Here is a 22,742-nt window from a genome sequence, read left to right as displayed (position 1 = left end):
TGAATCTCAACTTCTAATTTCATCTGAATTCTACAGTTGCTCCTTTCACACCCAGAAAATAAATGAGAGGATACAGCCTGGCTGTGTTTGGCACACCGCTCCCCCAATTCCTCATTGCTAATGGTTGGACGATGTGTGAAATATCCTTCAGGTTTCATTAAAACCTACCCCAGTTTGAAGCACGAAGCCACTGGCTCACATTCTAGCTGAACTGTAAAACCACGCTCATCTGTTTTCTGGAAAGGCCTGGTGGGGAGCCTGCAAATGAATGTTCTGGGTGACCTTTCAGGTCCTCACTCTGCTTTGAGCTCTCTTTGTGTCCTGCTTGCCAAAGAGGAAGAGATGGGCCCCTGAGGCATTGGCAGAGGACAGAGATTTCTCATTAGCCAAGCCGCAGCTCAGCTATAGCTTCTAGAGACTGCTGGGTTCGGTATTGGATGGTGTCAAGCTAGATTTGATCTTGTGCCTCTTGACATTGCCTCAGAAAATGAGCCATATCTGAGTCAAACAGGGATTTTATTTTCCCTTTAGAAATTCTCTTTGAACTTAGTAACAAAGCTACCCAATGCCCTATCACCACCGGCACCATTCCACCACCACCTCCCCCATAACACCGGCACATGCTCAGGCATATGCACACTCTCCTACCCTCTGGAAGCATCTCGTAATTAATATTTCCCAAACTTAATTGCTTCAAGTTATTTCAAGTTCCTCCTAAGTACTTCAGAATTCTATAATTATGCTATATTGCAATGTTCTCCTTTTTGTTTTATAAATAATAAACTTGACATACATACACACACACACACACACACACACACGCACCCCTCCTCTACTGGACAACATGGTCTTTCATGATTTATCTACTTTATGCCCACTCCACTCCTCACCGTGGTACCTACTTCAGAGGTCAGCTTCTACAAAGAGTATTCCTCATTTACCAGTGGCCCTCTGAGATGCTGGGCTCTGACATTCATTCGTGGACATTCTAACAAAAACCCCTCACATTCAGGCAGAAACTTTCTTCGTATTCTTTCTTCAAAGGCAGTAGGTCAGGCCTACCTGCAGAATGCAGAAAACCTAACTGGACCATAGATGAGGTCAGTGGATTCCCCAGTGTCAGACAGCAAATGGCAATGCACCCAAGTGAACCTGAGGAACAGAACCAGGTCCTCTTTCTCCCCAAAGATACCCTCATGCCATCTTGTTCATCTCAATGTTTTACTGGGTTAACTCTGTTGGACTCATTTTTCCCTCCTTTATTCCAAAAGGTCAACGCTGCCATCGGGTAATGGAAAGGAGGGTCTTTAATTTTGTCCTACCTTTGTGGGTTTTCAAAATTTTAATGGAAAAATGTTCAACCTAAGAGTGTATCATTATATATATATTTTTTAAAATTACTGAAGATGTTCATTGCAGAATTTCAACAAATGCAGAAATGTGTCAAGATGTGTTCCTGTCCCCTGTCCCCTGTCTCTTGCTCCTCTTCCCAGAGGTGACTGCCCTTAACTGCTTGGTGTGAACCTTAGTTTTCACACATAAATAATTTAACCCAAATAGGATTATACTACCCACATATCTTAAATCGCTTTTTCAATATACCATATACCATGTCAGTGCAGAAAGAACTACTTTGTTCTTTTAAAGGGTAAGGGGCACCTGGGTGGCCCAGCTGGTTAAGCATCTGCCTTCAGCTCAGGTCATGACCTCAGAGTTCTGGAATCGAGCCCTGCAATGGGTTCCCTGCCCAGTAGGGAGGGAGTCTGCTTCTCTCTCTCTCCCTCTGCCCCTCCTCCCTGCTCTTGCATTCTCTCTCAAATAAATAAAATATTTCTATAAATAAATAAATAAATAAATAAATAAATAAAATCTTTTAAAAAGGGTGGGGGAGGATGAGTATTTACCTGCTTATTCCCAACAGAGAAGTTTTTAGGTATTTTTGTAGAAGGGATTCCTAGAAGTGGGGCTGCTCGTCCAAAAGGTACGTGCATTTTATAACCGTACTGCTAAACTATCATATCTACTTACACTTGTACCAGCATTTGAGTGCATTTCCACACAATATTAATTTTTTAAATGTTGGCAGTCTGATAGACACAAATATCACCACTGTTTTAATTTGCATTTCCCTTATTACTACTGAGACTGAACATTTCAAATATTTATCGAGTATTTATTTCTATTGCTATGTACTACCTCTTCCTGCCTTTTGTCCCCTTTTAAATGGATTTTATTACTTACTCGTTTTTTTTTAAAGATTTTATTTATTTATTCATAGAGACAGAGAGAGAGAGGCAGAGACACAGGCAGAGGGAGAAGCAGGCATCATACAGAAAGCCCGATGTGGGACTCGATCCCGGGTCTCCAGGATCACGCCCTGGGCTGCAGGCGGCACTAAACCGCTGCGCCACCAGGGCTGCCCTGCTTACTCGTTTGTAAGAACTCTACAGACTGGATATAATTCTTTCATCTGGTTTATCTACAGAAAATATTTTCTCCCAGACTATTGTTTGTTTACCGACTTTGCTTATAGAGTTTTTCAGTATTGGCAAGACCTCACATTGTAATGTAGTAATATCTTGAAGTCTCCTTTATGGCTTCTAACTTCTGTATCTTTCATGCAAAAATTATATATGCACATACATGTATGCATCTATATATTCATATATGTATTTTTTCATATATGTATTTATATATGTATATTACTCTATACTTTTCTCTGAACAACTATAATGATTTTTAGAATTGTGAGTCACCTAAAATTTAATTTTATTTATTATTTTTTAAAACATTTGTTTAAAGATTTTATTTATTCATTCATGAGAGACAGAGAGAGAGAGAGAGAGAGAGGCAGAGACACAGGCAGAGGGAGAAGCAGGCTCCATGCAGGGAGCCTGATGTGGGACTCGATCCTGGGACTCCAGGATCACGCCCGGCCAAAGGCAGGCGCTAAAGTGCTGAGCCACCCAGGGATCCTGAATTTCATTTTGTGTATAATATAAACAAGGGGTTTTACTTAATGTTCTCCAAATATCTTTATATAATGGTATCAGTAAGGCTTGATATTTGACAAGGCAAATTCTATACCCTTTACTGTTCTTTTTAGAAAAATTTCTTTGGTATTATTCTTATAGTCTTCACGATGAATTCCAGAATATATCTACTAAGTTATATTTAAAATTATTACTGAGATTTTTGAATGAAGATTGCATGAAAGCTATAAGTCAGTTTAGGGACAAGTGAGGTCTTTAAAATTTTGAGTATACCCACAGCATATCTATCCATTCTTATTTTTATTTTTTGGTCTTTTTCTTACATCTAGCAGTTAAGGCTTAAAGTTTTCTTCATTTTAACTATTCACATTTATTGCTAGGTATATCTCTTAAACGTTTTGTAGTTGTTCCTAGTGTGAATTTTCTGTTATACCTCCTAATTGGTTAATGCTGGCATAGAGGAGCTACTGGTTTTAAAAGGCTGGGTTTAAATCCAGCCACTTTACTCTCTTATTAGTCCTAATTGCTCTAGCATTGCCAACTTAGTTTTCTACGAGAAAACTAACACAATCTTATCATCTGCCTCTAGGGACAGTTGTTGCTTCCTTTCAGTGTTTGTAATTCCTAGTTTTTATAAAACTTCACTGCATTAGCTAGACTCTGCTACAAGGAGGAGTAAGATGGGTAGAAATTGCTGCTTGTCCCAGCTTTTAAGGGAAAAAGTTTTTAATATGAAGGGTTCAAGTATGAAGGTTTGTTCTAGCATCCTAACTGCCTGACAAAGTAAGGCAGTTCCCACATATGGCACTGAGAGATTTTTTTTTTTAATCAGAAACGGTGCATTAAATTTCCTCAAGTGCCTTTTTTAGAATCTGTTGAGATGATGGTGTGGTTTTCTCCTGTATTTGTTAACTCTGAGCCTGGGGTTTCTCCAAGGCTTTCTTTGAAAGATCCAGGGTAGACCAGATCAACCCCATGATGCAGACTCTGCAGTTTGCTGGCACATTGTTTTCTTCTTTTTAAAAAACATCTTGATGAAAGTCACTTCCAAAAGGGCCAGGGAGGATTTCTGGAGGAAAGGGTGGAACAAAAGAACTTAAATCTGGAAGAAGATTAGAAATGACCTTCAAACCCAGAATTGGCCTCCACTTTTGTCACAGGTCAGGCATAACTAAACCTCCAAACACTAGAACATAAGATTGGCTATTTCTTATTCTTATATGCTTTAACAACAAGTGAGCACCTTGAGTTCAGTTAGCTGATTGGCTAGAAGTCATCAGTGAATGGGAACAGCAGCAATATGTGTCCTGTGTCCTTATCTCTTTTCAAGTCAATGGTTTAATTTACGGCTGCGTCAAAGCAATAATAAGTCATAGTTGTATTTGCTATTTCATCCTCAAGACTTATTGCCACACCTCCAACCTTTCTGTTTTGCTTCTCATTCAGGCAGTTAAAGAAAACAAAACCTTAGATCTGCAGCTGTAATGTCAGGACAGATGATACTTCCAGTGTTTATCACTGATGAGTATTATTCTCCATGAAGGAAGGCTGAGAGAAGAGAAAGTAATCTGGTTTTGACCAAAATGTTCTCTATTAGCACTGAGGGTGAACTTCCTTGTGATTCAAAGGTTGTTCCCAGATCTTGGTCCAATCTCTTTCTCTCTCCATAATCAGTTTGTGGTCCGTTGCTTGCAATCACCTTCTGAACCCTGGATGGTCATAATTTGATTTGAAATAGCACCATTTACCCTCTTTGCAGCCACTGCTTTCAGAAGAAAACTGCCATCGAGGTCACAGCCTATTTTGCTACAAGACACCCCTGCTTCTGAGAATGCCTTATGTTACAGGGGGCCAATTAACTTAGAAGATTGTGTAACACTAGCAAGTTTCTAAAGAGTGCTCACGATATGTGCAGAGATTAAATAAAAATCTCACAAGTACATCCTAAGGATATGGGCTTTGTGGACTCTGAGGCCAATTAGCCAGTCTCTGTTCCGGCAGCAGGAAAAGCTTTCTCATGTTCATCAAGCAGGTCTGCATAAGCAGCTACCTCCTAATGGTCAAAGGCCTCACCCTTCCCTCTACCCATGTTCTGTTCCATGTGGCTTTGCAGTTCCAGGCAGAGCCTATCTCTCTAACTCCTTGAATCTGGGCTGGCATTGTGACTTGCACTGGTCAACAGAGTGTGACAGCTGTGACAGTGTCAGTCCTGTGGCTGGACCTAAAGAGACTTTGCACACTCCTGCTTCTTCTCCAGCACTTCTGTCCCCCCAGACATAAGCTCGATCTAGCCTACTGGGGAGTGAAGGGCACATGGGCACATGGAACAGGCCAGTCTAGGTCAGCTCCCTCGTGGTGAGTACAGTCGTGGTCAGCAGAGCCATGTGACCGACCCACAGCATTCCCAGGTAAGTAAACAATGAACCTTCATTTATGCATGTGACTATTTGGTAGGTATAATCATAAGAACACATGAGTGATCTACAAAGCTGAACTACTGCCTACGGGGAGATGCTTATACAGTAACTTTAAGAGTCTAGCAGGATTTACAACATACAGGATGGCAGTTAAAGTGAAGGGAGTCAGACTTGGGTTAGAATTCTGGTTCTGCCACCAGTATGGTACAAACCTGGGTGTTGGTGAATAAAGGACCAAAAAGAAATACCCCACCCCCAATTTCCTAATAAGGTCTGTTTTAAAGAACAAGGATTATTGGTCCTCCCCCCCCCCCACTTTCTGTTATTTCCCTGAGTTTCGGTTTCTTCATCTGCAAAGGAATTACTATGCCAGCCTCAGAAGGCTGTGTGAAAAATGAATGAGATAATGTATATATAAATAAAGTGCTTAACACAATGCATAGTGCCTGGAAAATACTCAATAAATGATATAGATATATACATAATTACACAATGTAGATCCTTAATCACAGATACTTAAAAAAAATTAAAGACTATGCCCCCTTGTCCAAGCCAGCCCAGTCTCCCCCCAAACTACTGTCACATCCCCCCAACCGCTCTTCCTCCTTCCATTTGTGTCTCTACAATGCACTCTCCACGCAGCTACCAGAAGGTATTCTAAAAATGCAGACCTATGCAGGGCACTCCCCCATACCAAAACCCTCCAAAGGCTTTCCATTGCCACATATGATAACATTCAAGACTCCTCCTCACTCAATATGCTTAGCCATGCTGGCCTTCTTTCTGCTCCTCATATACCCCAAGCAGGACCCCACCCAGGCCTCTGTACTCTGCCTTCTTTCCGTGTAAACCATTCTTCCCCTGCTCTCTGCCTGCCCAGTCTTCCTGAATCATTTAGACACCAGCTTGTGGTGTCTCCTTGATCCTGTGACTTAACCCCCCCTGCACCCACCTTTCCAACCACCCATCTAGTAACCTTTACAATATTTATCTTCAGGGCACCTGGGTGGCTCAGTGGTTGAGTGTCTGCCTTTGGCTCAGGTTGTGATCCCGGGGTCCCAGGTTCAAGTCCCACATCAGGCTCCCTTCATGGAGCCTGCTTCTCCCTCTGCCCATGTCTCTGCCTCTCTGTGTGTGTGTGTCTCTCATGAATAAATAAATAAAATCTTAAAAAAAAAAACAATATTTATCTCCCCCCCAAAACTGTCTTTTGTATTTGCTTGACGTTTGTTGACTGCTTCCCTCCACCTAGATGGAAGCTCCACCACCAGGACAGGGAACCTTGTCTTGTTTGCTGCTTCTTATCCCTATTCTATATGGAGCCTGCCTGGAGGCGGCATTTGGTACAAACTATTGAGTAACCAGAAATAAATACTCCCAGATCCCAACAAGGACTGTTTTAGGGAACAGGGACTATTTTCTCTTTTTATTATATTTTGCAAATTGTCTATAATGAGCATCTTTCACTTTTAAGGTCAGAAACTAAAATATCATTTTTTTAAAGAAGGGACTCTCTGCTTCACTCTGTACATAATACTTTCAGGAGCCGTTGTTAAATGTTGTTCAAGAGAAGACCATTCGAGTCCCTAGAAAGGAAAAGGAGGAAGAAGAGGAGGAGAAAGAACAGACCAAAGAGAAGCAGGAGAATGAGGCAGAGGAAGAACAGGAAGAGAAGGAAGAAGGAATCAAAAAACTAAAGCAGAAATACAAGGATGAATGAAAACAGTGAAGGAGGGAGGGAGGGGGGAGGGAATTGGAAGAACAGAAGGGCATAGAAAGGAAGAGAAGGGAGAGGGGAAGAAAGATGACGGGAAAGAAAAGGGTTAGCTGAAGACTAAAATGGGAAATATCTTCTGGATCCCAGCTGCTGGGAAGTGGACGTGACCCTGACACTGTTCAGATGTCCTGAGCCACCTTACACAGCCGACACATGGACATGAGGCAAGACCGACTCTCTCTCTCTTTTTCTCTTTTCTGTCTCTCTCTCTCTCTCTCACACACACACACACACACACACACACACACACTGTCAGATTCAGACAAGGTTCCCAGTAAGCGCCATCCACGACCATTGAACAGGTGCCCCAAAAGGCATAATGCAAAGATGGCTTTCATCTAAGCAGCTCTTCTCCCACAACTCTCTCCACACAGTAACAGACCATCAACAGAAGTCTGAGGTAAGCTTGATGCTGAGAGGCCAGCTCAGTCCCTTACGTGTGACCATCAGGGAACATGCGGTGCCACCCTGGGGGCTGGTAGGCAGGCGTGCCCCAGCCACCGGGCAATCATTCTCCATCATACCGATGGCTGACTGGGGGGGGGGCAGCGCTTATTCCCCACCAGGCCCCACTGACAGGCCGCCTCATCTAATCCTCACAGGGGCTGTGTGAATGTGGAATTATTAGTATCTTCTTGTTCCAGATGTGGAAAAAAAAATGGAAACGATTTAAGACAAGTTCAGAAATGCTAAATAATTTGCCAAAGGTTGCCCAATTAGCAGATGAAACAGGGACTCACCTCCCCATTTTTCTGACTCTGAAACACAAGTTTTTGTTGTTGTTTTGTTTTTTAAAGATTTATTTATTTTAGAGAGGGGGGGAGGGCAGAGGGAGGGAGAATCTCAAGCAGACTCCACACTGAGCGCAGAGCAGAGCCAGATGTGGGGCTCGATCTCATGACCCTGAAATCACGACCTGAGGTGAAATCAAGCACCAGACGCTCAACCTACTGCGCCACTCAGTGCCCCTGAAACCCAAGTTTTTAATTGTGCAAATGCCTCAGAAATGGAGGCCAAAGGGCCTAGCTCTGCATTAGTGGAAAGTGAGAGACTTTGTGCTTCAGGAGTGAGAGTCCTGTAGTGGGACCTGGACTAGGAGCCTAATGTAGAACATTCCATTGAACCATCAGCCCTGCCCAAAGGGGTAGATAGTGTCCCACATTTTATGGATGAGGAAAAATTTGTCAGAGAGGTGAAACCAACTGCACAAAGTCATGCAGATAGAAATCTGCAGGGGCAAGGTGAGGTGGAATTCAGACTCAAGTCCACTTGATCCACAGCCCATGCTCTTTCTACTCCGCTTTCTTCTCAAAGGAGCAGGGGAGCATGGGGAGGACCCCGCAGATTCCGTTCCCTGTAGCCCAACATGGGCCAGCAGCAGATGGACCCCCAAAGAGGTGGAAATAGCCTCCATGGACAAGAGCCCCCGGGAAGCTATGGGCAGCCAGCCACTCATTTCCTTGCCCTCTGTTCCTTCTTCTCTTCCCTCCGCTCCTCCACTACCTCAGTCCCCCTGAATGGCCAGCCTGTGCTAAGGGCACGTCTCTGACAACACCACTGCTGGCCACGGGGTCGGGGCTCCCTGCAACACTATGTCTCCTCACTGGCATCTTTAACAAGTTGTGGGAGAGCCAAAGACCATGGCTCACAAAGAGAAGGGTGAGGGTTCCTGGCAGAGAGGGTGTCTAACATATTGTTGTGTGGCCATGAAGTTGGTTGCAAAGGTCGCTCGCTTCATGGGGAAGGCATATTCTTCTACATCTATACCCTTAAATTGTCACTATGCCAATTAGTGCTTGCTCTGGGCTTGGGCAACGAAAGACAGCTGGAACTCTGTTCTGAGGCTCAGCCCCAGCCTTCATGCCTCTGCTTCGACCTTCCTGGGAGACAGCGCAGCTCATCAGAAAGCTCAGACAGACGTGGACGCATCACGACTTTGCCCCTATACGGCTCTGCGGCCTGGGGCCGCGGCTGCCGCCGAGCAGTCTTGTTCCCTCATCTGCCAAGCGGGGCTGGACAGGGTGGGCCGTGGAGGCGGGACGGGAGCCCCGCAGCAGGCATGGAATCCACGTGTCCCTCCCTCATGCTGCCTGGCGCCGGTTCTTCCGTAGCTACAGCCCAAGCCACGGTGTCCCTCTCTGTGACCCCATGGCCAGGACAAGCACTTTGCCCTAGGACTGAGCCTCAGGACCCGAAATGGCCCTGACTTGACTCGGCAGCTCGTAACTTGGCAGGAGCTGGGACCGGATTAACGAGGCCTCTCATTCCGAGGCTGTTTATCACCACGCTTCTTGCCAACGGTGTCAGCAAGAAACCTGCCTCCTTGAACTGAAGGTGAAGCCAGAGGAGCTCATAACCACAGCCTGTTGCAAGTCAGTCAAACGGCAGGCAGAACAGAAGTTCCAGCCCAGTGGTCGGGGCCCAGGTGGGCCCACCGGCCTTCTCGCCATGGCCCCTGAGACCCAGCACCCTCTGTCTCCTCCCCGGTGGGCCAAGGGCCTCTCCCCATCGCTGGCACCGCACCTCAGAGTGCAGAGAAGTCAGACTGGCCAGAAACGAACTCAATGCCAGAAACTGAGGCCTAAGTGAGGCATAACTCAGATGGGGCAGCCCTGCCCCTGGGTTGTTTTTTTTTTTTTTTCCCCCCTGGGGGTTTTGAGCAGGGAACAAGAGGCATCATCCTCCTCTCACACACTCATGCCCCTGCCCCTGCCCCCACTCCACCCCAAAGCTGTGGAGCTATGGTGGGAAGAGATTGGCTCCCTCTGCAAGTGCAGGGAGTGCACAGTGGGATGAAGACCCAGGAACTAGAAGGTTAAGTCCCAGCCATCTGCTGGCTAGTTCAAAGTCTTCAAATTGTTTTGTGCTCCAGCTCTCCCTTCTGAAGGAGGGGAGGCCCAATGCCTCCCAGAGCTGCCAGGGTGATGATGGGAGTGACAAAGAATGACCATTTCACACACCAGACTCCACATACCAGAAAAAAAGTAACAAGAGACATGTGGAGAGGACAGAGCAGATCCTGAATGTCCAGTGTCAGACCCCTGCCATGGGGTGCGTGGTAGGGATGCCATCCAGACCGGCCACCTTCCACAGAGGAGCAGTTGACGGAAGAGGCTCCTGCTTGCACCTGCCACTGCGTCTGGACCTGGTTCAACAGCATGTTGCATCTCTCCAGCCTCATTCCACCCTCCTGACAACCCTGGGTTGGTAGGAGGCAGGTAGGCAGGACCAACGGGCATCTTTTCCAATGGAGAAAGTGAGCCACGAAGCAATTTCCCTGGGTCCCCGTAGGATGGGGCTAACTTTGATCAAGCAGAGAAGCAAGCTCTTCCAACCTGGAGTCTATTTTCAGAGGCTCTTTCCATTTTTAATGACAACGTGCACCACTAGAATCAGCACCACCTAGGTCCCCAGAGTCTCTTTAATTGTCTGAGTTGGTGAAAATGTGCAGGCCTAGTCATTTGAAACCGGCAGTTTTCAAAGTGCTGCCATGGCGAGTAATTAAACTGTCTATTCTCCTTTGGGCTATGTTAAAGTTTTTGTTTGGATTTAGGGGAGGGAGTGAAACAGGAGACCAGATAAGGGGTGAGGCTGGCTGACGCTCCCTATGAACCCAGGAACCTGTGGCAAACAAACAGCCCATACTCTCCCTGAACAACACCCTTCCTCCTCCCCCAACCCCCAAACCAAACCAAACAAACATAGGAAGAAAAACAGGATTGCTTTAAAGCCCTAGTTTCCGGATGAGCATGAATAGGATTCAGGTGTGTCTGTGGTTCTGCAGCTTCTCAAGGAGATTCACAAAAATTCTTTCCTGTGCAGGACTCCAAGCTGAGCACCCAAAAGTAAACATGCTTTTCCAGAGCCTCCTTGCCTTGGCCCCCGGCCAGCGCTCTCTCCTACCAAAGTTCACAGAGTCCTGGCCCCAGTCTGGGCGTCACTGCACATTGCCCCCAGGCTCACCGTCACCTCCAGGCCAGGGTGTTTAGACCAAACCCATCCTCTAAGCTTCCAGGGACCATCAGCGTCTCGTGCCTGCCAACTGTCCACTTCTCCATTCTGTCAGGCTTCAAATATTAACCACACACCTCTCATGCTGGAGCGAAAAGTGAGCCATGGATCCGAATCTTCCCTGGGCTTCCCTTTGGCCACCCATTAAATAACAGGATGCCAGGCTGGAATGATAGCAAAGGCTCATTCCAGCTCTGGAAATAAATTATCCCTGGAAGCTCACGGGAGGTTTTCCTTTGTGGTTTAGATTCCCATTTGGGGGCTGGTGCAGGCTATTCTATGAAGGACCCAGACCATCATAGTACCTTCCTCCCTGGCCTCTCTGCAACCTGCAATCCTGTCGGCCAACAGAGCTACCCCATTACTCTTCCTAGAACATCTCCAGTATCAAAGGTAGCCAATGGCTCCCCACTGCCCCCCATTTTCACTGCCGACAGTCACGCTGCCCTCACCTTGTAGTCTCTGCTCAAGCCAAGCTGCTCTGCCTTGCTTCCTGGACATTCTTGCTTTATATCCGCTCTACCTCTACCTGTCCTGCCACCCACTGGGATTTAATTCAAGCTCGCCTCCTGCTAACTGCCCCAGTGTTGGTGGCAAATTTTAACATCCCTCACGTTTAATGTCTCTATCATATTGTACTACACACATGCCAGCCTAGAGTTTTTACCAGATTAAGTTACTCTACAACTTCTAAGCAATCCAACTTTCTCAGATTAGAAATCTTTTCAGGGGAAGGCCAATGCCCTCAAAAAGACTGGCTGATTAAAACATTCATTTGTGGGAGTGCCTGGGTGGTTCAGCATCTGACTTTTTTTTTTTTTTTTTTTTTTTTAGCATCTGACTTTTGACTTCAGCTCAGGTCATGATCTCAGGGTCCTGGGATTGAGCCCTGCATCAAGCCCCGTGTTGGGCTCTGGGCTCAGCACAGAGTCTGCTTGAGACTCTCCCTCTGCCCTCCCCCTGCCATGCACCCACACTCTCTATCTTAAATAAATAAATTAAAAAAAAACAGAAAACATTCATTTGTGTAACAAACATTCATTGAGCACCTACTATAGACTAGGCTCTGGGAATTTATAAATAAAACCCAACCCCGCGGAACATACAGACTGGAGATGGAAACAGTGAGCAAGCAGATGATTAGAATACAAGTGCTAAGTGCTCTGAGAGAGCCTTGCCCAGGGATACAAAGGTTGGAGTTCAAAAGCTGATCATTAATCCAGATACCTGCAGGGACATCAGGAATAGCTTCTCTGATAGAGCGGGCATCTTGGTGGACTCCTGAAATTGGCCAGACGAGTCAAGGGACAGGAGGTGGTCATGGCAAAGGGAATAGAATATGTGAAGGCATGAAGTTGCGAGAAAATTCATGGGCCAGTCATGGAATTGAATGGTTGGTATGACTGGAGCTCAGAGAGCAGAGAGGAGTAGTAAGAGTGGAGACCAAAGAATGGCTGCAGGTGGTCAGATCTTATCCTCAAGGGAATGGGAGCAATTGATGAAATATTGCTGTGACACCCAAGTGGAAGAGAGATCAGAGGGGAGTCTAGAGATGAAGGTCCCACACCAAAATGGTAGAGGACTGGGTGGGTTCAAGAGTTACTGATGAGGAGGGTTCACTATGAGCCGACTCAATATGGGGAAAAGAGGAAAGAGCAAGATAAAGACAGTGTCTGGCTGTGGGCCCATTGAGTCTGGGGTGCTGGCGCATTCCAGATGAAGAAGCTGGAGCACACGGAGCTCAGCTTTGTACATGAGTCTACGCTTCAGGAGAGCAACCCTAACGACACATACAGACTTAACCTTGAAATCCCCCCAGGAGAGGACACAGAGAATGAAAAAAACCAGAGAAAAGATCCCAGGGAACCCCTGATGCTTTAGGGACATTTAGGGACAGGGAGAAAAGCACTCCGTGGAGGATACTTCGGAGAGGCCAGAGACAGAGGAGGTAAACTAGTTCTTGGACAAGCTGGTAAAATGGGACTGACCAAAAAGATGGTTCTGCTAATTATGTTGTTAATCCCGTATGGGCAGTCACTGTGCCTCCCAATCAAGGAGCCACATTATTACCTCCATTAAACAAATGAGAAACAATACAAGACAGATCAAATAATTTGCTCAAGGTCAAATAGTTGGAAGAGCCTACATTCAAATTAGGGCTAGCTCCAAGGCCCAAACGTTTTTTCTACATCTCTACCTGTATCCCTCAGCAAAAGTGGTGCCAACGGCTGGTGTCCAACAATCTCCTCCAAGCAACACTCCCTGGCCCCTACACGTGCCACAAGGATCCAAGGGTTCTGACACGTGTTTTGGGATGTTAGGTGTCTATTATTCCAAACTCTTGGGGGGTATTTTGTGAGGGGTGCTTGCAAGGGCATTTATACGCTGAGCAACCCAGCCTAACAGAGATATTTCCCTTTGCTGTCTGTCCACCACTCCTACTGCCTAAGGTTCCCATGACTTTTTATTTATTTTTTATTTTTGATCTGGCAAGTGTATCTTTGGAGGGCATGGGCAGTGGAGGCAGGGAGTCTGGGGGATGAAAATGCCTGGGGAGATCCCCTCTCCAGACCACAATCAGAGATGTCTGTACCACAGGCTGTGTATATCACATGGAACAGGGACATTCTCTCTTTCCTTCTTAGTTAATGATAATTCTGAAAGGTTGCTAAATAAGAGTTGCTAGGCAATAGTAACTGCCTAGAGGGGTTTATGCTAAGCCAGGGGGTGTGGATTCTTGGGGGGAAAAATGTCAATTTAATTCCATGGAGTCAGCTGTTACCTAAACAAAATGGATGTTGTGCCTTCAGTGTCTCATTTGTGGTGAGGTGAGCAATCCCCTAATAGTAACAGCCCTTGTGATTGCTGTCCCGGGGGTGGGGAGGGGGAAGAGGACTTCAGCTTCATATAAGTATTCACTGCACAAGTCTTGTCATCGCCTGATGGCATACACCTTTGTGATGAGGCGTCACAGAAAGGATTACATTATAAAGAAGTGACAGCTCAGGCTCAGTCATTTAGGGAGAGGGAAAGGGAAAGTTATGGAGTAAAATATATAGTTACAGCCATCTACTGATTTTTACATTCAAATGCAAGCCAAGGCTTGGGAAAAGACATACACTCAGGTTTTCTTAAGTAAATTCAAGTCCCTCATAGGGGAGAAACAGCCAAACAGCTGCTGATTCACGTGAGTAATAGATGTGGAGGGGTTTATTAAATCTAGTTCTTACCACCATGTTGGTGGGGGAGGGGGACACAATAAATTGTCCCCATATTTATAAGCCTGCGGTAAGTCAGCCTATCATCCTACAGTTCCTACACTACAATAATATCCTAGACCAGTTTCTTAGAAATGTGCTGTTTCAGAAAAACTGAAAAATTTCCACCTTGCACAAAGGGTCTGTAGCCAAGCTAAACCCATCTGGCTCCTGCCTGATGTGATCTGGGGAGAAATCAGAATGGGACAAAAATCTACCTTTACATTTCTCATGAGGTGAGATCTGTGTGCCTCTCGGGTAAACAGAAACTAGATACTAAGTCATTATGGGCAGCCCCGGTGGCTCAGTGGTTTAGCGCCGCTTTCAGCCCAGGGTGTGATCCTAGAGACCTGGGATCGAGTCCTGCGTCGGGCTCCCTGCATGGAGCCTGCTTCTCTCTCTGCCTCTCTCTCTCTCTCTCTCTCTCATAAATAAATTAATTTGAAAAAAAAATAAAAGCCATGTCATTATCAAACACTTTCTCCTTTAGTTCCTCAAGCCAGTGCCCACTAGGAACATGCATGGCAAGGGAAGCCCCACCATAGTCTGAAATGGACCAAGAATATCCCAGTACCTTTGAAATCCTCTGCCATTCTGACATGGTGATAACCCCCCATGCCAAAAAGCTCAGATTTCCTAACACGAAACTCCCTTCGCAGAAGGCAGTTCTGACCTAATCACTGGGGTGAGCAGGTTGACAAGGACACCAACTATAAAGATATGCCATGAAAATGACAGGTGGGAGTGGCAGGAGACCGTTTCCTTAAAAAGGAAAAGACATACATGCTGTTCGATGAAGACAAACGGTCCTCGGGTGGGTCGGGGGTGTGAAGGGTGAGGGTGTCATGCGGCTTCCTAAAGCCACACAGCCAGGGGCACCGTCTTTGGCAGCAGCTCAGTGGACAGACTTACAGAAGATGGGAAGGCATGGCCTCAAGGGGAAGGATAAAAAAAAACCCTGATGGTTGGTGAATTTTTTTTTTTCTGAAACAGGGTATGAAAGAAGGTCAATAACTGGAATAATTCTTTAAGATGGATAATTCTTAAAACCAGTCTCCTGGAGAAGAAATGCCTATTCTCATTCTCTTTCCCTCCTCCACCCCTCCCCCCACCCCAATCTATTGAGGCTAACTAAGCAAGAGAAAAAAAGACAATTTAAATTCCCAGAGCTGGCAACCCCGTGTGCCAGTCCCCAGGATATCAGAGGAGGAGGAGGTATTGACTTTTAATACCCACAAACTCTACCTACTATTTCTGATGGAATTGGAGGCCATACCACAAGAACAAAATGATTCTTTCTTAAAGGTCTATAAAAAGAGGAAATGAGTTATGGCTAGATAATTAAAGGATAGTGAGAAAAGTCTCAAACTGTACCTGGGTGTTCACTCTCTGGCTCTTGTAGTTTGAATCCTACACTATTTTAATACAGACTCATTTAATGTTTATATCTGTCTAAAGAAAGACCTCCATCCAGTTCAACAAGATCTTCAGAGAAGATGGATGGTTCCATTTCTCCAACCAACTGACCACATGAAGGGAAGTCTTGCTGTATGGATCTGAAAGGGCATGACCAAGGCATCATCACTGAGAAGCACGGTCCCTTAATTTTATTCCCTCTGTGTAAGGTCACAGTTCCCAACCCTGGCTAATGACCAGATTCACCTGTGGAGCTTCTAAAAAAATGCAGGTGCTCAGCACCCTTCCCACTTCAGTCAGAAGCTCTGAAAAGGGGACCTGGGCTCCGCAGCTTTGTTGTGTTTCATTTGTTTTGTTTTAATGAAAGAGGGAATAGTCTTTTCACACACTTTTGGTGGGAGTATGAACTAGAACAATTCCTTTGGGCCCTATACATTTTGATCAAGCATTCCACATCTAGGAATTTAAATGTTGGATATGCCACACACATGTACAAGAAAAAAAAAAGGCAACCAAGGATGAAAACAAGCTAAAGGTACTTGCTAAATAAATTACAGCATAGCCTGACAATGGGATTCCATGCAGTTAGTAGAATAGCTATATATGTTATTGTGGAAATGTATCTAAAAGGTATTAAATAAAAAGGGGAAATTGCACAACATTTTGTATAGCATACAACACTGATCTTTTTTTTTTTTTTTAGAGAGAGAAGCAAGCGTGTGCACACGTGTGAGCTGGTGCTGGGAGGAGGTGAAGGGGCAGAGGGAGAAGGAGAGGTAGAGAATCTTAAGCAGGCTCCATGCCCATCTCAGAGCCCAAGGCAGGGTTCCATCTCCTGACCCTGAGATCACGACCTGAGCCAAAATCAAGAGTGGGACGCTTAACCAACTGAGCCACCCAGGCACCCTAGTATGGACACTGTTCTATGTATAGTGTGTATATATACATATATTTCCATAATCCCCCCCACACACGTGCTTATAATAACAAAGAAAATGGAAGAGTGTCCAAGAAACTGTTGACACTTAAATCTGGGAATGAGATATAAGAACTCAAGCTGTACGCACGTGTACAGTTCTGACTTAATTTTACGACGACCCTATATTACTTTTGCAATTCAACATTTTAAAATAAATGGTTTCAAAGAGCTCCACTGGCAACTGGGGCCAAGGCTGAGAACCAGTGATCTAGTGGAAATAGCCCCTGTGGATGGAAGGCCATCAGACACTCCAGCTTGTTAATAAGGAAACCCACCACCCACACAGCATTCACACCATGTCATGCTCCCCACCTGCCAGAAGATGGCACCCCAGAGGCAATCATCCAGCGCTTCCATCAAAACTTGTCAAAAGCAATTTTTCATGAACCCAAGTCTTTTTACTACTCTAAGGACGATTTTATTTATGCCCAAAGCATTCTTTGCTGCTGCTTCCATAAACAGAGGTTTACACATATTTATGTCACATGTACTTTTTCACAGAAATCCATGGGCTGTTCAATATACTCAAATACAACACTGGGGAGATGTTTTCCTGAAAGGAATTGGCAATGCTTGCTCAGACCACCCCCTCCTCCTCCGCACTGTTTCCCTGTTGTCTTTGCTCTGGTTTACTCACCTCCTTATCTCATTCCAGAATCAATGCCACAAAGGCAAGCCAGGCGGTAGTCAGCCATGTGGGGCATTTGTCCTAAATCTATCCACACCTTTGGCCCAGAAAATATGGGGCACAGGGCAGCCCAGGGCAAGTGCCACGAGTTTTTCTGCCCTCCCACTAACACTGATTTTCTGGAAGTGGGTGTGTTGCCACAGCAACTGTCAAATCACATCAATTATGCCGCCTCTAACCTCCCAACATCTTCTTTAAACATACCACGCTCAAGACACGTGGCTCTGCTGCCCTGGAAGTGCAGAGCACCAGGTCCCTCACCATACAGCAAAGTTTCCCTTTTCTGGGTAGGAAGGAGCTAGCCCCTTTGTGGATCAACCACCATATGCATTTGTTTTATGCTTTTATTTCCCCTGTTTTCATTCCAGGTCAGTGTTATCACATGACACTATGATCTGAATTGTTTGCTGTGAGCTTTTTTACTGTGCATATTTAATAGACACTAATTCTTAATATCAGTCAAGAAAAACTCAATGAGTCACTTAAATATACCCTTCCTGGGATCCCCAGGTGGCTCAGCAGTTTAGCGCCTACCTTCAGCCCAGGGCGTGATCCTGGAGACCCGGGATCGGGTCCCACGTCGGGCTCCCTGCATGGAGCTTGCTTCTCCCTCTGCCTGTGTCTCTGCCTCTCTCTCTCTCTCTCTCTCTCTCTCTGTGTGTGTGTGTCTCTTGTGAATAAATAAAATTAAAAAAAAATATATATATATCCTTCCTATTGACATAATTTTGCCCATTCTTCAAGACACAATCAAGGATCATCTCTGATATTCCCTCTACACCCCATTCAGAGCTGACCACTCTTGCCTCAAGAGCTTCTCAAGTTCAAGGGATGGTGTATCTTTCTTATGTCTGAAACCCCAATACCTAGTTCAGCGCCTGGTAAACAGCTGGCCCTCAGTAAATATCTGGTAAGAAAATGGGTAATTGCACTCCAAAACAAATGTTCATTTGCTCGTGGTTCTCCATTAATCTTTATTATGTTATTAAATAACAGGGATAATGATATGACGACTGGGTATCAGACTTGCAATTAAGATCTAAATAACACATCACAAATCCTTTTTAAGAGGGAGAATACAGAAAGTTCATTCCTAAGACTTTTATACCATCTTCTTTTTCATTCTTGTTTTTTTCTGATCCAAGAAATGCATTGAAAGGGAGGCTTCTCCATATGGGGAGAAGCAACGAAGCCCCAAAGAAGGAAGCCACCACATTCCTGGAGTCCTCACCAGGCAGCCTGACATCTGGTCTGCACTCGGGGAAAAGAGGCCACATCCTCACATGGAGATCTATTTTTGCATTCCGAACTGCTGATGCTTCACTCATACAACTCGCCTCACACACAGGAAGGGGAAGGGAACCAATATTTACCAAGTGCTGGCTGCATGCTCTATGCTGCTTCATATACGCAGCTCTCAAGGAGATATCAGCCCCATGGTCTGAGTCTGTCAGGAGCGTTCACCAAGCATGTTTCTGAGAAGCACACGGAGGTGAACACAGAGTAAGCAACTGCTTCCATTCATCTAGCTGATGGCAAATGCAGAGCTGATGCCCAGCATCACCACGTACCCATGCATGCTTCCCCACAGGACTTCTTAGGGGGAAATCTATGTGTCTCCCTGTTGTGCTGGGCCGGGTCAGCAGAGGGTAGGGCACCAGAAGGATGAATGAATCCTGTCTTGACTTCTACAAACCATGCTGTGGGCTGAGCTCAGAGGCATTAAACATTCCTAACACCCCACTAGAGCATCCCTAGATCTCCTGGATCAGTATGTTTATTATTTCATGGTGTTTCACATTTAAAACTATATCGGAAGGCATTGTGGACTTGAGAATCCTACCAAAGTGCAGAATTCATTTTTTCAGTCAAATCCTTCTTGATTTTATTGGTAAAGCCTGTATTTTGAAAATCAGCCTCTCCATGTCCTTTAAAATCAGACTCCCCAGGAACTGGCCAAGAACTGAGTTGGCCACAGACACACACTCAGGTCAGGTTGTAGTGGCTCCTTCTGCCTTCATTCCTCCCACAGCTAGTTTCCCGGTCCAAACGTCACTGTTGTACCACCGACACAGGTGTTCAGAGGTCCTGGGAGTTTTGCTACCTTCCGCAGGCCATGTGCCTTCTACCAAGAAGCAGTGGCGGGTTCTGGTGTCTGACCACGTGGCCTCGTACTCCAGCCCTGCAGTCCACTAAGCGTGCTCCCTTCAGCATTTATTCGGTTCCCTGGGCCTGTTTCCTCACCTACTAAAGGATGCTGGTAGTGCCTCCCTAGTACTAATGACAGCAGTACCCAGAGGTTGTTTTGAGCTTTAATGAGATAATACACGGAAACCACTTAGCTTGGTGCCCAGACCGTAGTATGCACAAAAGAAGGGTTAGCTCTTCCTGTGTCATTGCTTTTCCACCCATCCTGTCTGATGGAAGCTCTATGTTCAGAGAAAAACTGGTACCCTCTACTGACTGATCCTCAGGATGTCATCAGTCAGGAGACAGCGTGCAGTGACAAGCTGCTGCACACCTGACAGGCATGTCGCCAGTGGCTCCCAGAACCCCGCGTCCTTAGGGTGCTCTGGCTGCACCAAGCCCTCCTCTCTGTGTTGGTTTTGTGTATTTGTCTGTTCGTCTTCAGCATGGAGGGAGGAAGGTATGTACCTCCAGGGTTTAGGGATGCTCCAAAGGAATGTATGCATCCCCAGGAGCACTGCACGCCCCCCACCCTCTAAAAAAAGTGAAACCTTCTATGGAACTAGCCTGGCCTTTTTTTTTTTCCCCTAGACTAAAAACAGGCTAATTTATTAATACCATGGAAACAACATGCAAGGAAGGGGTTAAGACCTGAGGAAACAGACTTTTAATTATTTCAGTGCTGCTTTATGAATTACCACATTTCTCTTTTTAAAAAGTTCCCCAAGGCCACAACTCAATCTGTAATGTTCAAATTCATAGACAACTGTGTACATACATTTGTATATGAATATATAAGGTCAGTATGTCAAATGGTTAATTCTGGGAGACAGGAGGAAGGGTGACTGCTATACACTTTTTTTTTTTTTGTATTTTAAAACTTTTTTCAAAATAATGTTTCTGGCACCTCAGTTGCTTGAATAATTCTCTGCACACTATTCTAGCCAGAGACCTTTGCCACCTCACGCTGGTGGGAGAGCTGGGCTTTTCCCCAGCATACTACTAAACTGAAGCAGAGTAAACGGAGTAGCAGAGGCACTTGTGGGAAGGGCCCAGCATCTCTGGGCGTTGCCGGAAGGTTCTTGCTATATTCACTGCTGTGGGCGCACAGCACGTAGGGCACTTAGAATGGATTCTGCAGGGAATGCTGAAGACATGACAAATGCAGGGACCAACCCATTCCAACTCCTGGCCCAAAAAGCCCCTCTCCCCTTCAGCAGGGCCATGTCTGTTTTAGAACCCTACCCGCTGGCTGGTGTGGGCAGAAGTGCCATTCCGTAAACCAATCAAATCCTACACTCAAAGTAGTTACCCCCGAACGTACCACACATCAAGGAGTACCTTCCAGGTCTATGAACCAAAGAAATATAAGCTGGTGTTTTTAAAAAATAAACATCTGGGCAGCCCGGGTGGCTCAGCGGTTTAGCGCCGCCTTCAGCCCAGGGCCTGATCCTGGAGACCTGGGATCAAGTCCCACATTGGGCTCGAAAATACTCTTCATCCTTGACTATTAAATAATTAATTGGAAAATAGCAAAACGTTCACACAGAAGAGCAGCTCACGGGAGCCTTAAGAGCAGCTCTGGAGCTCTCACCTTGTCAGCGGGGGTGTATGTCTGCACTTTGCCTCCTCCGAGACCACTCAAACTCAGCTCTTTCCCAAAGGAGCTCATCCTGGCATGTTGACCCTTTGCAAAGGCTCACCATGTTGAACATAATCCTGCCAGCACCACTGAAGATATATGAAAGTTCGCACACGTTCTCTTTCAAAACCACTTATAATGAAAGTAATGTCTTTGTTATTTCAACAAATGTTTACTGAATGCCAACTATGGTATAAAGCATGTGTTCAAGTGCTGAAGATAAAAGCCTAGTCCCTATCTCTGAGAAACCGAGAGTCAGGTGCAGAGTCAATAAGCACCAACCGTGTATATGCAGAAGTGCTTTGGGAGACAAGAGGATGGGGTTCAACATGCCTTCACCGACTTCACTTTGTGCAAAATGAAAAAAAAAATCCTGAAGGATTAAAATACTCACACTGGTATGAGGATAGGCCAAACTCAAGACCAACAACTTAACCCACTGATTTTCAAAGGTACATAGTCAGTTCTGAGTGATAACTGCCCTGCCATTATAATGCATGAAGAAATGCAGTGTGCATTGCCTCAGTTAATTATAAAATGAAATTACATTCCCTGAACACTTCCCCGAGGGAGGGCAAGGGGTAGAAGCCTTGAGGTGGTGTCTAGCTGGGTGGCAAATGGCAAATAGCCAGGGCTTACACATTTACTGTGGCTAACCTACCAAGCAGAGAATCCACTAGAGCAATGGAAGAACTGACACCTGATGCTGGCTACAGATCCTCTCAATCATCTGCTAGAGCTTCTGTTGATCGAAAAAGAAAATGCGACTAAAAAAACACCTGCCTGACTTATAAGGGGAAGGGGAACAAAGCTTCAAATGAACTCCTGAACATCAACCATTTCTCAATACTTTCAGGAGACCTCTCTGAAACTTCAGGGCCACAGCCATCTCCCCCAGGAACCTTCTCTAACCTCACCTGGACTGATGTGATTGCAACAGTATTACTCAGTGAAGTAGCACTTGGTTCACCCCCCATGGAGCTGATGCATCTACCAGCCACGTGAGAGCTTGGCATTATTTTTACAGCTAATTACCAGCAGGTTTTTGAGACAGGTGGAATGCATTTCTGTCACTCCCTTTCTGCAGAGTAAGCAAAGGCTTCACCAGGTGACCAGCAGGAGGCTGCAGCCTGGTCCCTGAGGTTCTGGGCAGCTTTTACAAATGAGGGGGCTTCCCACTGAAGCAGTGGCCTGGGCATATGCACCTTGCTGGAAAAACTCTCTTTAAATCTTGATTCATTGTTGCAGGGCTGGATGGTGCAGCAACAGTCCAAAGCAGAAAACACTAGAATCAGAACAAGGCTCAGCGCTTGGGAAATCCCTCCAGAATTTATGGGTTGGCACAACTGGGAAGGAAGAGTTTATTTTGTCACTT

At 45.6% G+C, this 22,742-nt stretch overlaps 1 protein-coding gene across 4 annotated transcripts in view; it reads right to left on the bottom strand.

Annotated features, from left to right (window-relative positions):
* HLF (HLF transcription factor, PAR bZIP family member) overlaps positions 1-22,742 on the bottom strand; it is a 54,385-nt gene that overhangs the window by 10,689 nt on the left and 20,954 nt on the right. The gene's annotated exons all lie outside the window — the stretch shown is intronic.

This window comes from Nyctereutes procyonoides, unplaced genomic scaffold (genome assembly GCF_905146905.1).
Source record: "Nyctereutes procyonoides isolate TBG_1078 unplaced genomic scaffold, NYPRO_anot_genome, whole genome shotgun sequence".
Classification (NCBI taxonomy): Eukaryota; Metazoa; Chordata; class Mammalia; order Carnivora; family Canidae; genus Nyctereutes; species Nyctereutes procyonoides.
Note: the sequence above shows the minus strand (reverse complement) of the source record. Positions and strands in the feature narration are given on the sequence as shown.